This window comes from Lineus longissimus, chromosome 3 (assembly GCF_910592395.1).
Source record: "Lineus longissimus chromosome 3, tnLinLong1.2, whole genome shotgun sequence".
In the NCBI taxonomy this organism is placed as follows: domain Eukaryota; kingdom Metazoa; phylum Nemertea; class Pilidiophora; order Heteronemertea; family Lineidae; genus Lineus; species Lineus longissimus.
In genome coordinates this window covers 24009323-24024767 of record NC_088310.1, presented here as the reverse complement: position 1 = coordinate 24024767, position 15445 = coordinate 24009323, and the positions used below count along the sequence as shown (strand labels likewise).

General features: G+C 39.8%; 1 long non-coding RNA gene across 1 annotated transcript; it reads right to left on the bottom strand.

Moving 5' to 3' along the window:
- Positions 1 to 1549: 1549 nt before the first annotated feature.
- On the bottom strand, positions 1550 to 12838 carry LOC135484298 (uncharacterized). Its single transcript, XR_010446443.1, has 7 exons — positions 12524 to 12838; positions 11794 to 11853; positions 10365 to 11045; positions 9666 to 9814; positions 7770 to 7989; positions 7159 to 7410; positions 1550 to 3494 (listed from the first exon to the last, which is right to left on the bottom strand). It is a non-coding gene; the product is annotated as an uncharacterized LOC135484298 (long non-coding RNA).
- Positions 12839 to 15445: the final 2607 nt, after the last annotated feature.

The following is a 15445-nucleotide window of genomic DNA, read 5'->3' as shown; positions in this document are numbered from 1 at the left end:
GCTTAATATTTCATGGAATTCCCTTGGTTTCTTAATTGGTCGATAGGTGACAGGATTCCGTCGCGAAAATTTTTAAAGGAAACATCACGAAACGCTTATAAAAATGGGGAGTTTTGAACGGCCCGGTTTAAACATGAGGCGTGTGCCATAAACAAACGTGTCGTAACTTGATAGGGCCGGAGAAGCATATCTATTAGGTGCTAAAACGTCCATAATGCAAATCCTCAGTATTTCTTTATATCTTTGTGCCAAACCATTCTCTATCATCCATTTGTTGTGTTTTTCATTATAATTCTTTTATATTTCTGATGCAAACAGTATCTGAGTATTAGATGCTAAAATGTCCGTAATGCCGAGTCCCTCAGTATTTCTTTATTTCTTTGTGCCAAACCATCTAATAGATACTTTATCATCCATATGTTATGTTTTCATAAGGTGAAGTCTTACAGATGCTCCAGCATCTATTAGATGGGGTTCAAAGACAAAGATAAATAAGAAAATACAGAATAACATGTATCGTATGGATGATAGAGGATCTATTAGATGGTTGGCGCAAAGAAATTGTCAAGGTGAAGTCTTATGGATGTTCCAGCATCTATTTAGATAGGGTTCATCACAAAGATAAATAAGATTTATTACAAATATGGATGATAGAGGATATATTAGATGGTTGGCGCGAAGAAATAAACAGAAATTGTCAAGTTGAAGTCTTACGGATGCTCCAGCATCTATTAAATAGGGTTCAAGACAAAGATTAATAAGAGTTATTAAAAATATACATGATTAAGATGTATGGTTGGCGCAAAGAAATTATCAAGGGAACTGCCTTACGGATGCTCCAGCATCTATTAGATAGGGTTCATCACAAAGATAAATAAGATTTATTCAAAATATACATGTATGACAGATGGTGGTAAGAAATAAAGAAAAAGTATTTTTAAAAACATAATACTGTTTACTATGTAATCAAGTATGCTGTATGAGATGATCCCCCATCCGCACAGACATCTGTTCGTAGCATCCTGTGCGCAATGACCCCTAGATCCTGCCACTGATGACCAGCTACACATTGTGTACATAGTGCATGGGTGGTGTAAAGTGAAAGATAGTCCCTCAAATCATAGAGTCTTTCACAAATGTCTTTGATTGTTCGCTTCTCAGGACCTGTAGCATCTTGACGAGATAAACCATTCAATGTGAACTCAAATGATTGTCGCCAATTCTGAACTCGACAATATGAATTCATAGTCATACTGGTGAAAAACCATTCAATGTGAAAGTGATTAGTGATCTGAGAAATATGGATTCATATTAATGATCGTAAACCATTCAATGTGATTTCAATGTAAACCATACAACGATTGTGGTCATCTGATAGATTTGGATTCATACAAGTGATAACCCATTCACAGTATCACATGCTGAACATCTCATCATTGGGGCACCAGTTTGTTGGTTAAAATACATGACAATATTTAAAACAATACTAGTTGAAGTGTCGGAGCACCACCAGGCTAGTAAAGAAGACAAACAAATTTAAATCGTTTTCTTTTGAAAATTATTTATTGTCCCATATTCCAAGAATTATCCTCGCATGGCAACTTGGAAAGTCAGTGTAGGAGGAAAACCGTTTCAACGGGAGAAAACCTACGCAATCGGAGGGAGTCGTCAACTCCATCACACAGGTGACAGGCACAGCGCTTACGACCATAATGACTTCATACATGTACATTACATCGAATACAGTCACTGTACCACTCCAATGCCCATTAAAGGACGAGACATGGAGATAATTGTACTACCACACATGTTCTCCTCCTTTAAAATGTCCAAAACATAGAGTTCTTACACTAGATGACTCAACAATTCCAACCTCTGCATGCATTCATCATGTTCGTATACATTCTGTACAAGTTTTAGCTATTGCAAATGTATCAAAACCTATTGTGTATGACTTAAGTTGAGCCATATTCAGCGAACAATAGGTTGGGTCACTGCTCTCATTAATCCATGACTAAACAGGTTAAGGGCCCAATTTGAATAACAAAAGAACCACATTTCTCATGGCCAGGAAATGGACAGAGGCTGCCAATTAGCATGACAAAAGGAGCAGAGGTGACATGTATTTGCATGACAAAAGAGGTTGCTTGACCTGGCAAGACTGGATGTTGGTCTGCCAGTTTTTTTGCTAGTTGAGTCTTAGATCTCTTTTATTTTACTCACAAGATTTACATGCATTACAAATATAATTACATACATGACAACATAAAACGTCTTACAAATATATGACGTTACACTTTTCTCAAATCATTCAGTACCAAGTCCAATAAAAATGTTCTTGATGGGGCAAAATGATATCTTTCATAACCTGCAGAACATGATAATTATGCTCTTGCAATGAAAGCCTTCTTGAATCGAAACAAAGAAAAAGACTTGGATTCTTTCCTGTGAGACCGCTATAGCTAGGATCAAGAACCAGTCTTATTCTGATAAGTTTCAATAAAACAATAGTTTTATTGACACATTTCTATTTTAATAGTTTAATATCTTAATATTTTAACATTGACTATTTTAAAACAATAGTTTTATTGACAAAGCTTATCTAGTAAATATCAGTTAAATTGGTGAAAAGATGTTTTGCATCCCGTGATTTTTTTGTTCACGGGTATTGATTAAAAAGTGATGAGGAAATAAAAATTCACTAGATTTGTGCTGTTGGTCAGTTGTCTCAAGTATGAAGGTAAAGACACTGAGCAACTGAGCCAGCCAATGATACCAAGGATCTTTGGCGCCTTGGCCCAGGTGGTGTTTAAATGCCGGTGGATTTTGTGGTACTGAGGAGATCAAGAAACAGTAAAAAGGCCTACAGTTCCATCAAGACACACATGTTCATTCGCTTTGCCTGGGGTCAGAGCAAAGCGAATGTCATGTGAACCCCATGTCTCATGTGATGGACATAATCAAATACAATATCTGATGAATTCGGTGATTTTCTAAACAGAAAGATCTTTTTTGCTTGAAACAAATCTGAAGCAGCCGGTAGGGTCCCACTGTACCCAAGGCTATTGCGAATGTTTTCTTTGGGTACCAACTTACCCTGTTGGCTGTCCTGTTAGCCAGAACATCCCCTCCACATTTTGATTTTTCTTATTAATCTTGCTTGAAAATAATTTCTGGGCTTGTGACATGCCACGGTTCCCATGGTTACCTTATTATACCCGGCCTCCCCCCATTTTTAAACTCGTCTTTAAATGTGTACGGTTTTAAGCCATGGCAAGAGTTTGTCATTGCCCAAAAGAAGGCAAATAATTGCCCTCTAGCAATCGGAAAATAAAATATCAGGATTTTTATCAAATCACCTTTCAATCAGATATTGCAATAAAAGGGTAAGGCCTACGGTGACAAAAATCCAACCTCCTTGACGGCGACGGGAGCATGGTAGAGATGCGCTGGCTCAGCAACATCCTCCTCCCTTCTGTAGGATGGCTCATCTCCTGAAAAGAAACATAATACAATATTATATTTGTGGGTGCACACCATCATCAGCAAAATATATAATGCACTGGAATGCATTAGTTTCCACAATAGTGAGGTTAAGATTAGTACAGAAATGATAAAGCACCAACTTTATTGACATCCATTTCGTTACCACACTGTGAAAAATTGCCTTTCTCGGGTCAATATTTTAAATGTAACATGTAGGCTAACGCAAAACTTATGACTAGATTTGATGATTGGGAAATTGTATGCAGTCTCAGTCCAATGCATGGGTTACTCAGAGAGTTGCCCTATAATTAATTGCAGTTGGTAAGAGGGGGGAGGGGGGCATTCAGATGTTCCATGTTACATCACCAATGAGCTGCTCTTCTTTCCCCAATATCACCAAATGAGCCAATCTCAGAAAATCTGGTTGCTTATAGTTATACTGTCATTACTGAGAACACATCAGTATCAGTGAGCAGATTATAAATCATTTCAAGCCAACTGCCCTCAAAACAATGAGTGGAGCCAGGGCCTGGTGTGATACACTCCAGACGCAGTGGACGGTGACAGAAAATGCCCTTACAGTTTCGTTACAGCAATGCCCATTGGCTAATCGTCCAGCCGCACGAGAGGAGATCCAATTAGGATGAATTGAAGCAATGGACTGCCGCGGTAGTGTTGGGCCTGACGGAAGAACTTTTGAGCAATATTCTATACCTTAGGTGACTGTAATCATGTCAATAAAGTTGTTGTTTTTTGTTACCATTCAAACCTTAACCTCACAAATGAATATCTCAAACACTGCAGGAAATGGTCCATGTGCTCACCTGGGTTCCTACAGTGAAGGAACATGTGACGTCAAGAAGTAGAGGTAATCAAAGTTTGCCATCAGAGGCCAATTAATGATTTTCATGGCTAGAGAGGGGTTTCCTCAAGTTTGAATGCCAGACATGTGAGCCAAAGAACCATATCAGACCAAAAATTTGCTGGGGTAGGAGATCTTTCCTATTGTGCATAGTTTCAGGTCAAAGGCCCCACTCAGTGGTTACGAAACTCGCCCTGCTGATGGACAAAAGTGTTCATCTCTGAACTTTGACCATGGTGACCTTGACAAGGAGGTCAATCAAATCAAAGCCAGACTGAAAAAATATGTTTCATCATCAGATACACAGACACGAAAAATTTTATTAGAATTTGACCATCTGTTAAGGAGGAGGAGCTGGTTTTGTGTTTTTTACACCCCCCCCCCCCTTCCCCGTTGTCAATGGAACCAAAGTTCAGTCTGGAAGGAGAGATTGCCTTTTGTTACTGTATACTGTGTAGACACTATTTAGCCTGTTTTGGTGCATCTGTTTCACATACTGACATAGGCCTGTTGCACGTTATAAAGGCCTTTTGTACAGGTGCCCTTCAACCGGCTAAATAGCGTCTCCACAGTATGTTCAAAGGCCAAGTAGTTACAAAATGTGCCCTACCAAAGGACGAAACATTGGAATTTCGAACTTTGACACGGTGACCTTGAAAGTAGATCAAATATAAAAACCTTTCGATACATTATGTCTCTTCCTCAGATACACACACAATAGAAATTTCTAGAGCATCTGACTATTTCTCAGAGTCAGAGCGGTTTTTGTGTTTTCACATTTTGCCCCTTGGTGGCCAAACTAAGAATTAGATCGAAACAATTTGGTCTGGAAGGAGATCTTGCCTGGTGCGAACCTTATGGACTGGTTCATGGACCTGGCAGTTATGAAACGTGGCCTGCTGATGGACAACGACGACAACAGATGACGGATGCTCCATGATGGCTATAGCTTGCAGATGAGTACCAATTTCAATTACAGTTTTCATTGTAATTTCTATGGCCAGCAAAGTGGTTCCCTTTCTGGACAGTGATTTGAAACCTTTACCTTCCCGCATTTTAAGTTTTTTCAGATCTACTTAGAGGGACATGTGGCGGCCTCTTAGTCTTATACCGTCAAATGGTGTGAAAACTATGCAATTGTTGAAAGGCCTGCACAGTCTACGAAGCATGCACTGAAGGACCGCATATGGCAGCAGCCGTGACACAGCCACATTAAACAAAGGTTGTGTCAGGCCTTGAAATTACATTAGGGAGGATAAGAGATCGTTTCGCTAATAATAACGCTACCATTTTTCATGGTTGTGTTTGACGTAATTACAATTGGAAAAAAAAACGGCCAGGGCCAGGGGCCATTGTGCTCACCGTATAGATATTTGGTGGTTAGGAATTCGGTAAGACATGTGATGTATCCTTGCTTGTAGTACCTACCATAAAAAAATCATCGAAAACAAGTCACTAATAAGCGAGATATTGCACTTTTTACCTTTTTTAGTTTTGGCCTCCTGGTGGCCAAGTCAAGAAACAGATCGAATCAAAATTCGGTGTCAGAGGTTACATGTGATAGGGAGTCATGTGTACCAAATTTCAAGTTCATAGCTTCAGCGGTACACTCAAAGTGCCAATTTACACCATTGACCTCTGTGACCTTGCAAATTAGGTCAAATCAAAAACTTGTAGGATATGTGATGAATCCTTGCTGGGAGAACCTACCATAAAAATATCTATCATCGAAAACAAGTCACTAATAAGCGAGATATTGCACTTTCTCCCTTTTTTAGTTATGGCCCCCTGGTGGCCAAGTTCAGAAACAAATCAGACTGAAATTCGGTATCATTATCAACTGTCATATGACGGAGGGAGTCATGTGTACCAAATTTCAAGTTCATACTTTAGCCGTTAAGAAACATGCCATATACACTCAAACCTCTGTGACCTTGAAATTTAGGTCAAATCTAAAACCCGTATGATATGTGATGTATCCTTGCTAAGACAACCTACCACAAAATATCATCGAAAACAAGTCAGTAATAAGAGAGATATCACACTTTTTAGGTTTCCACTTCTGGCCCCCTGGTAGGCAAGTCAAGAATCAAATTAGACCGAAATTCACTGTCAGAGGTCACCTGACCTGGTGTGTCCTGTGTGCAAAGTTTCAAGTTCATAGCTCTAGCAGTTAAGAAATGTGCCACTGTTTTTGAAACAGAATACAGACGATGACGGACACTGCGGTGTTGTGTATAGACTCCCCTACGGTGTGCCAAAATTAACGTTGGCGGTGAAATAGCGTATGTTTTCTAAACTTGAAAATGAAATACATTATTTGATACGATAACTTTAAAAATAGTGTTATCGTTATCGTGTTAGCGGAAGGATTCCTTATCCTCTCCTTGCTGGCAGAGGCAGGTTCACCGGTCTGCAGACAATGAGAAATGTTGCGGTGAAGGTGCATTGTTTTTTCTAGATTTCTTAAGATCATAAGGGATTATGTACAACACTGAAGAGTAAACCTCTAAGGCGGGATCAAATTACATGTACTTCAAAATTCTCAAGTTTCTGGTAATTTTTACAAATGTGGTGAACTTTCCAAAAATATCATCTGGACTCTCAGCACTGCTTAGATCAACAACAGACACAAATCTGTTCCTCCTTGAGGTCATAAGCTGCAAACTTCTCAATATCATTAGGTCTGATCAATCTAAGAAGTTTTCTCTTTTACCATGTTTTCAATTGTTCACAATCCCTAAATAAGGCTAAAGCCTACACCAAAGCAATGACACAAAAATTAGAAATTGATTTTTTTATATTATTACCGTATGAGATGGCATCCTTCCATATGTAAGAGATGAGCTGGCTCCATGGTGGCTGCTGGATATGGCGTCACATTACATAATGAGAAGGGCTCTATGTCCTTAGAGTCATCGGAGTCCCCTTAGAGCATCAATTCGATTGTCATTAAAGTCTATTCGTATGACACACGATGTAAGTGTCCACCGCCGATATCCCTGAGTGAAACGATTCCATCCATTGAATCTACCGACCCTCAGACCCTCATCCAAGCATGGCTGGAAAACAAAATATCAAGGTCAATCCATTGTTTACCAAGATTAAAGACTTGAGCCATTTTGATAGAATTACAGTGCAGGGCAATGTAACTTCAACCCTAGCTCAGGTCCTGAACTCATTGTGTCTGCATGGACTGCTCGTCTGTCCAAAGACATTTTTGACCACACTTTTTCAAGATGTTTTAGTTCAGTAGTGCCTTACGGCAGGAGTGCAATGAAAATTAGCTCAGCCTTTTTTTCAGATGCAATCTTCAGAATGCCATTAAACACAGCTTAGAGCAAAGGAAATACCTTTTTACTGGGAAACAGTTTTAGGGCGTTTCATGATAAAGAATTTTAAATACACCACTTTATCTTACTGTATCTGCATTGAATTCTTCGTCATACAACATCTGCCATGAAGGTCAATTAGGCTGTCTCCCCCAAATTGGATGGGTATGAAGGCATCATGGGGCGAAGTGTTGGCATCTGTTGTTTTCTGGGTCTTTGAGAGTCGTTCTTGCTTCAGTACGCATCGTAGATCGTGGTGGAAGTCATTGGGTCAACTCAACAGCCATCATCTCCAGTCATCTGCATAGCCTAGAAAACAGGGGAAAAATTTATTTAATACAGGGTAATCTTTGCACAGATTGAAGCCAAAAGAAAATAGATATTTTTTATTCATTTGGGGAGATGGTCATCACTTTCAGTGTCATGTTTTGTTTTTGCCAAACTTTCTGGCTTCACTGTTTTTGATGAAAGTGCTTAGGGTTTTTTCTAAATTTTCTGTTTTTTAGTGCTTTGCCAAGTGGAGTCGACCTTGGTTGACAAGCTATTCTTGGAGCAACATTTTGATTGGCCCCTCTCTTTGTGGAGTACTCGTTTAGGCATCCTCCCCTCAACCCCAGACAGTCTGGTTGCCAAGTCATGAATCAGATCAGACTGAAATTCAGTGTCCGAGGTCATCTGACTAAGGGGTCAATGTGTACACAGAACTTTCCAAGTTGATAGCCCTAGCGGTTGAGAAATGGGCCACTGTTTGAAATAGGACACGACCACAGACACTGTACTGTTGTGTAGACTCGCCCTACTCTCTAAACCAACGTTCAAAGTGGTGAGAGTCATTTTTATTCAGCGTATTTCCACCACATTACTAAGGGGATAAGATGCCTCTTGGCAATTCCGACCAAAACTACCAACTACAGTCCTAATTCGATTCAAAATGTGGCCACCAGGGGCTGAGGTTAAAAAATCATCAATGAGGTCATAAGCACCCATCATGACCGAGTCCATTTTGTTCCATGTCGACAGGTGAGCAAAATGACCCTGGCCGTTTCATTTTATAAAGTGGCACGGCTGGAAAGATGCTCACGGGCCTTTTTCTGGATCAAGTGGAGTGAAGATGTCTTTGGTTGACGGCATTTTCTTGTGGCAACGATTACCAAATAGTTTATCTGATCTATCTTTATATGTTTTCCCAACATATTTAAACTGCTTTGAGAGAATGATGCTTGTATGAGAGCTTATGATGAAGTTAAATTTTGTCTGTGTTCAGTATTTTTGAAATGCATGCTGGACCGTCTGTCCTGGTGAGTTCCGCCACAGAGCTACCTCCAGAGTTTTGTGGTCAGAGTGGTGACTGTTGGCCAGGATTCCTCTCTCTTTCTTTCTGGGAAAGCAGGCCGGATAACTTTAATACTGAATTCTGAATTTATTACTCTCAAACCGCTAACCGCTAAAGCTATGAACTTAAGACTTGGTACACGTTAACCACAACGCCAAATGATGTAGTACAGCAAATTCAAGTCTGGTCTGATCTGATTTGATCCTTGTAGAGGTTCAAAACTGAAAACACACCCTTTTCAAGGTCACAGCTAGGTTAAATGGTGGTGCATGTACCCCTAGATCAGTTGATCTCAGTTAAGAAAACTTTGCTCGATTCACTGCTTCAATCCATGCCCTAGAGGTATTATTCGTCAGACCAAATTGCCTTGGATTTTTATATCCATGCTTATGTTTGATACTACTAATAACCATACATAAAATGTAACTCATGATAGATTAGTCCAACTAATCAAGATCATCGAGGTCATGTTGCCCACTCGGCTGTTACTTGAGCACTCTCAGTCAGGTGGTCTCACTCGGGGATAAAAGTTCATGACTTGGCCACCAGGGTGCAGGTTCGGAGACATGAAAAATTATTTTTTCTCTCTCCTTAGTTATGAAGTTTGTTTCATGAGTAGATCTAATATCAAACAGGACTAAGTGATGCTCACCCTGTAGACTGCAACATCATCTTTTGTGTCCCTTGTCCTTGTGTCCCGTATCCTAAGTGTCCCGTATCCTAAGTGTCCCGTATCCTAAGTGTCCCTTGTCCTCGTGTCCCTTAACCTTGTGGCCCTTGTACAATGTTGGATCGGGCTGCCTAAAAAGAATCATATTTTTGTTGTTGAGTTTATCTTATTTCTGAGTGTTTCTACTGCATGCAGCGTTCACACTGAATCTGATTTAAAACAGTTTTCCAGAGAGCACTCTCCAAATACGAATTGGCTACACCAGTTTCGAAACGGCTGCACCACACTTGGCCTAATGCGCATGCAATTCGATTTGAAAAGTGCAACTCTTGCCATGTATTGTAGTAACGTGCCTTTCGCGGATTAATGTCCCTACCCTTTGTTGTAATTAGAAGATAATCAAGACAGGAACAAGCTAGTGTGCATGCCCTCTGCCAACAGAATGTTTTAATACATAATAACACCCACACAACACATTTCAATGAGAATCAATTAATGCGAATTCAATAAAGCACATTCAATTGTATTCTGGAACCAAATATGTTGAAGCGGTTTTAAAACTATGAACAGAATTGAGCGTGGCACCCCAATACGCATATTGACACTTTTTTCGGAGTTATTTTAACACCTTTGTAATGTTTCTTTTAATCCAGACGTAACTGAAGACTAAGTGATGCTTACCCTGTATGGCTCCAACATTGGCAGCAACATATCCTTGGGGTCCATCCAGTGTCTTCTCGGCTCTCAAGCTGGAGGCCGGCTCTCCTTCTTCATCGCCGTCTTGTCGATTTCAGGGGGTGTATATTATTAGCTTTGTGAGGCACAAGGAGGTCAAGAACACTGTTGTTATTCAAAGAGCCCAATGTCTTCGTCGTTAGTACTAAACTGGTTTAGCACAAGACCCACACGGACACGCCTGACATTTCGTCCGACGAAATTCCGCAGGTTAACAACAGGCCTATCACCCAGTCATTCCATCCCCCTCGAGATCAGGTAGGGGATCGCTGGCCAGCTATTGCATACTATTGTTAACATTCGTACGACTTATCCCGCCAACACTCTAAAACAAGGGGACCAATTGAATGACTAGCGACACGCAACTATTTATTGCCCCCATCAATCAACCACAATGACTCAACGGGAACACATACCCTGAACCTAAGTCCATGTCATCACCGTCGAAACTTAGATGAGGACCGTGGAACAAAGTGGCAAGCATGCCTGGGACCCAGCCACCGCGCTGTTGACGTGAGTTAGACTCAGTCGCCAGTCACGATAACCAAATACACCAAGCGTATAGCTTGAATCGAACCCGATCTATCATCGTCATTGGTCACCTGGCCTGGCCTGGACAACTGAAAGCTGAATAGGTTAAAATAGATTATAAGCAGGAAACACGAAACCAAAAGAATAAAAACTATACTAGCTAGATAACTACAATAACTACTCTAATAACTACACTAGTTAGATAACTACGATAACTACTCTAACAACTAGAATAATGACAATAGCTACAAAACTATCACAACATTGATCAGTCACACTTCCAGCACTCACTACAGCAACTAGAGTCCCTCCTCCCCAAGACCTCCCACACCCTTGTTCAATCCCATCTCACACACACACACACACACAAACACAACATACAACTTTTGAATAACCGCTCGATTTCCAGATAGAAGTGTCACTGTCAATTTATTTTACTTTCTTTTAATTACATGGCCAAAATATGATTTAGCAGTGGCTACATGATGTATGTACCGAATATATTACCGCATTTGATAAACATTTCATGGGATAAAAATGTTTTATTTTGAATATGCAAAAATGAATAAGTTGAAAGTTTTAATATCTTTTATCTCTTAGAAGAGTGCATATATAATAAAGTTGCAATGGGGATAACAGTTAGATGTGTTTCGTAATTTGCATTCTTCACGCCAAAATAAATTGTTTCATTCTTTTTCCATAAATCTCGCAGATTATTAGTCTGTAATTTTTTTCACAGCCTTGAGGCCCTGTGGGGGTCAAGTTGCATGTTTATTTTACCAACGATAACACAGATTTGACAGTGGCACCTCTATTGACAAGTCAGACAAGTATATATACCTACCCTTCTTCTTGGAAATCAAACGAGAATCTTCGAATGCAATTGCAGACAAGGTTGTGTCATCTGAAATGACAAATCAGCACAAATGCGTAATTTACAGCAATGCTGTACTGTATAATCATTAGACATTACTTATACTAAATTCCTAAAAATGGTGGTTGAATTATATCTCTCAATTTTTTCATGATTTGCCTTCCTTTGGCAGAGGTTGACCTTATTCCTTTGTATTTATGGAAATAAATGTGAGCTAGTTCGTGGTACATCCACATGAGGAACCAATCAGATTGCATACACCTTCCAACATGGCCTCCTGACTCATGACAAGATTGATGAGATTCTTCTGTTCTGGCCAAGAAATGGACACCATGAAAAAGTTCTGTGGTGGCCAGATTCCATAAATAATTTGAGCAAGCTGTTTTCCCCTTCTTAGAAACAGCAAAAGTCTGATAAAAAAGGGGTTCTGAAAGGGAAGGTCTCTCTCCATTCTGCTTATTGGAAAATCATTTAATTTCCACGCTTTCACTGAACACAATTCAGTGGTGATAAATTTGAATAGCTTTTCAGAGGGGACCATGTTGTAAGAGAGATACAGGACACCCTGCGCAAATCAGGATGTTATAGAGGTTGTGGAGTCATGTTGTGCATGCGCATACAATTTCTCTATATTTAGCCATTTGACAACTTGGCACTTTATTGACCGATTGGGCATGTCATAACCTAATGGTATACATACCCTTGCAAATCATACAAGATTCTTCAGTTGCAATTGCGGAGAGGGTTTGAAGCATCTGTAAAGATAAATTGGCACAGATACATAATAACAGCAATTCTACAAGAAGTCATGAAATTAGCACCTAAAAATAATGGCTGAAATAAGTTTCTCATTTTCATTCAGGGTTTCCCTAGACGTATGTGCACTTCTTTCTTTCTTTTGTATTGTTTTACATTTCTTGAAGTATTGAGTAGCATATCTACAATGTACACCCAGAGTAGTAACAGTAAATTGACCCCATTTGACCTCTGTGACCTTGAAAAGGAGGTCAGATAAAAATCTTATCTATGAGTAGCGACCATAAAAATGTTACTGAAAACACGGAGACAACTCAGTGATTATTTTCCTTTAACAATTTCTTTAGCAAGGAGTACCTCTGTTTTAGTCAAATGAATGCCAGTTGGGCCAAAATATTCATTGATTTTCCAACTGTCTGAGACTATGAAGATATCCTCTTGTCCCATGTACTGTCACAACCACCAAGTTTGAGAAATAAAAAAATAACGATGCTGGATGAAGGTGAATCTTTCCATTATTTCTTTTGTCCAATTAACACACTTCACAGTCACCTGTCAGTGTCACACCGAAAGATCCTTGATATAATATTTTCCATCTTTCCATTAGCAAAATACATGTACATGTACCTCCAATACATAAGAATTTGATGATCTTTTTTATCTTTTGCCAAAATATTTGTTGGTGCCAGGTTTCAAGTTCATCGCTTTTGCGGTTAAGAAACGTGCCATAACACCATGATGGCTAATTTATGCCATTTGACCTCTGTGACCTTGAAAAGTATGTCAGAACAAAAAGTGCAACATCTATTTGACTGTCTTTATCTCTCAGTCTCTCTCTCTCAAACAAACAACCTGTTCAGAAGTTGTAAAAATTGTTCTCAGAGATATCTACGAGTGATCTCTGTATTGAAACCTGCAGATTGGGTCATAATAAGGCAATGCATTTTCCCGCCCAAAAAAAAACAAAGGAAAGTTGTGCTTTCTTCCAAAATCTCTTTTGCCTGTAAAACGAGATAATGTCAAGATTCAGTCACGGTTATACCCACCATTCAGAAAATTGATGCTGAACACAAATAATTTTGCTACTTCAGAATGTTGAAATAAGTCAAAATTGAAGACAGTTCTTTTTGGAAGAACCATGTAAACCCTGCCAGAACGAATGTTCTGCCTGCACTGCATGCTTGAACCAAGCATTCGAATATAAAATGTGACAGGTAGTGGTTTTATGTAACATGCCCAAACTTTCTTTCAAGCTTGACAGAATCTGTTGTTGCCTAAGATAACCAAACAAAGGTGTCAGATGTAATGGGTCAAGCCAGATTGGTAATGGCCATTGGGATTGGCCATGAGCCATGAATGAATAACCTTTTTATTTGATCATTATGGATTGGGTCTATAGAAATCGTAAAGGGTGTTAATCAGTACAGTTGCTAGTGTTTCCTAAAACAGATTCTTACAATGAAAACGAGTGGAAAAAACTGGTAAACTTACTGGATACACACACATGTTAAACCAGAGTAGCGCTTCGCAGAAAGAATTTATGGAATGGAATAAATGAAACGGCCAGGGGTTAGGTTAGGAATTCATCCTGGTTAAAAAACATTCTACCTATATAGTATATAGGTCAAACCATGGAGGTACTCTTAATAATACCTCCATGGTCAAACCAAAGTCACCCTCAGCCAATTAGCAATGCTCGTTTCTGATTGGCTTATGGAATTCCCTTGGTTTCGTAATACTTGACTTGCCAATCTCAGCTCGACGCCGAACTGCAGCGCCACTCGCGGACAAAGATAGAACAACTCGACATTTTTTTCACCGGTTTTCTTGCTGCACATGCGTACCAGCGTCATCTTTTGTTGATTTCCGCTGGTACGCATGCGCAGCGAGAAAACCGGTGAAAAAAATGTCGAGTTGTTCTATCTTTGTCCGCGAGTGGCGCTGCAGTTCGGCGTCGAGCTGAGTTTGGCAAGTCAAGTATTGGTCGACAGGTGACAGGATTGCGTCGCGACAATTTTTAAAGGAAACATCACGAAACGCTTATAAAAATGGGGAGTTTTGAACGGCCCGGTTAAAACCTAAGGCGTGATGCCACAAGCAAACGTGTCGTAACTTGATAGGGCCGGAGAAGCGAATATTACCCCTGATCTCCTCAACATAAGAATGTAGGCTGACATTGATATTGTGAAAGAGCTGATAGAATGCAATGCTTTTCTTGGAGTACAGGCTGGTTACTCTAAGCTCAGAAGGAACAACAGATGGATGGAATTGTGCTTCCATGTGGCCTGCATGCTGCATACTCCCGAGACTCCCCTGGCATGCAGCCCATTGCCTATTTGGGTCTCGTTTGGGTGAGGAACGAGGCCAGTCCACTGCGTCCGGAGTGTACAGTCATACTCTCAGGCCAACAATGTTTGCTCAAAAAATGAAAATTTTAACTGAAATTTGAAAATATCTAAAATTTCTTATTGTATGTTCATTCTTCATCAGAGTCTACCAAGGGACATTAATACTTTCACAAAAATGAGTCGATTCAACTTTTCATCAAATATTTCATGGAAATGGTAAAAGGAGTGCTGCTGAGTAAACGGATCAAGCTACATCTATGAGTCTCCGTCAAAAAATATTATTCAGGTCAGAGTTTGCCACATTAATTTTTGACAAAATTGTCACTGAGTAGACTCACCGCCTCAACTATATCATACACTTTCACCAGTCTCCTCCAATCACTCATTACAGAGACTGGTACTTGACGGCAATTCACTCGTCATAAACTCGATTTGGGGGCGTAAGCTTCCGGTGTCCGGTCAAGTGTTTTTCTATGGGAATAATCTGCAATACCAGAGTGCTCGGTATGACAGTGCAT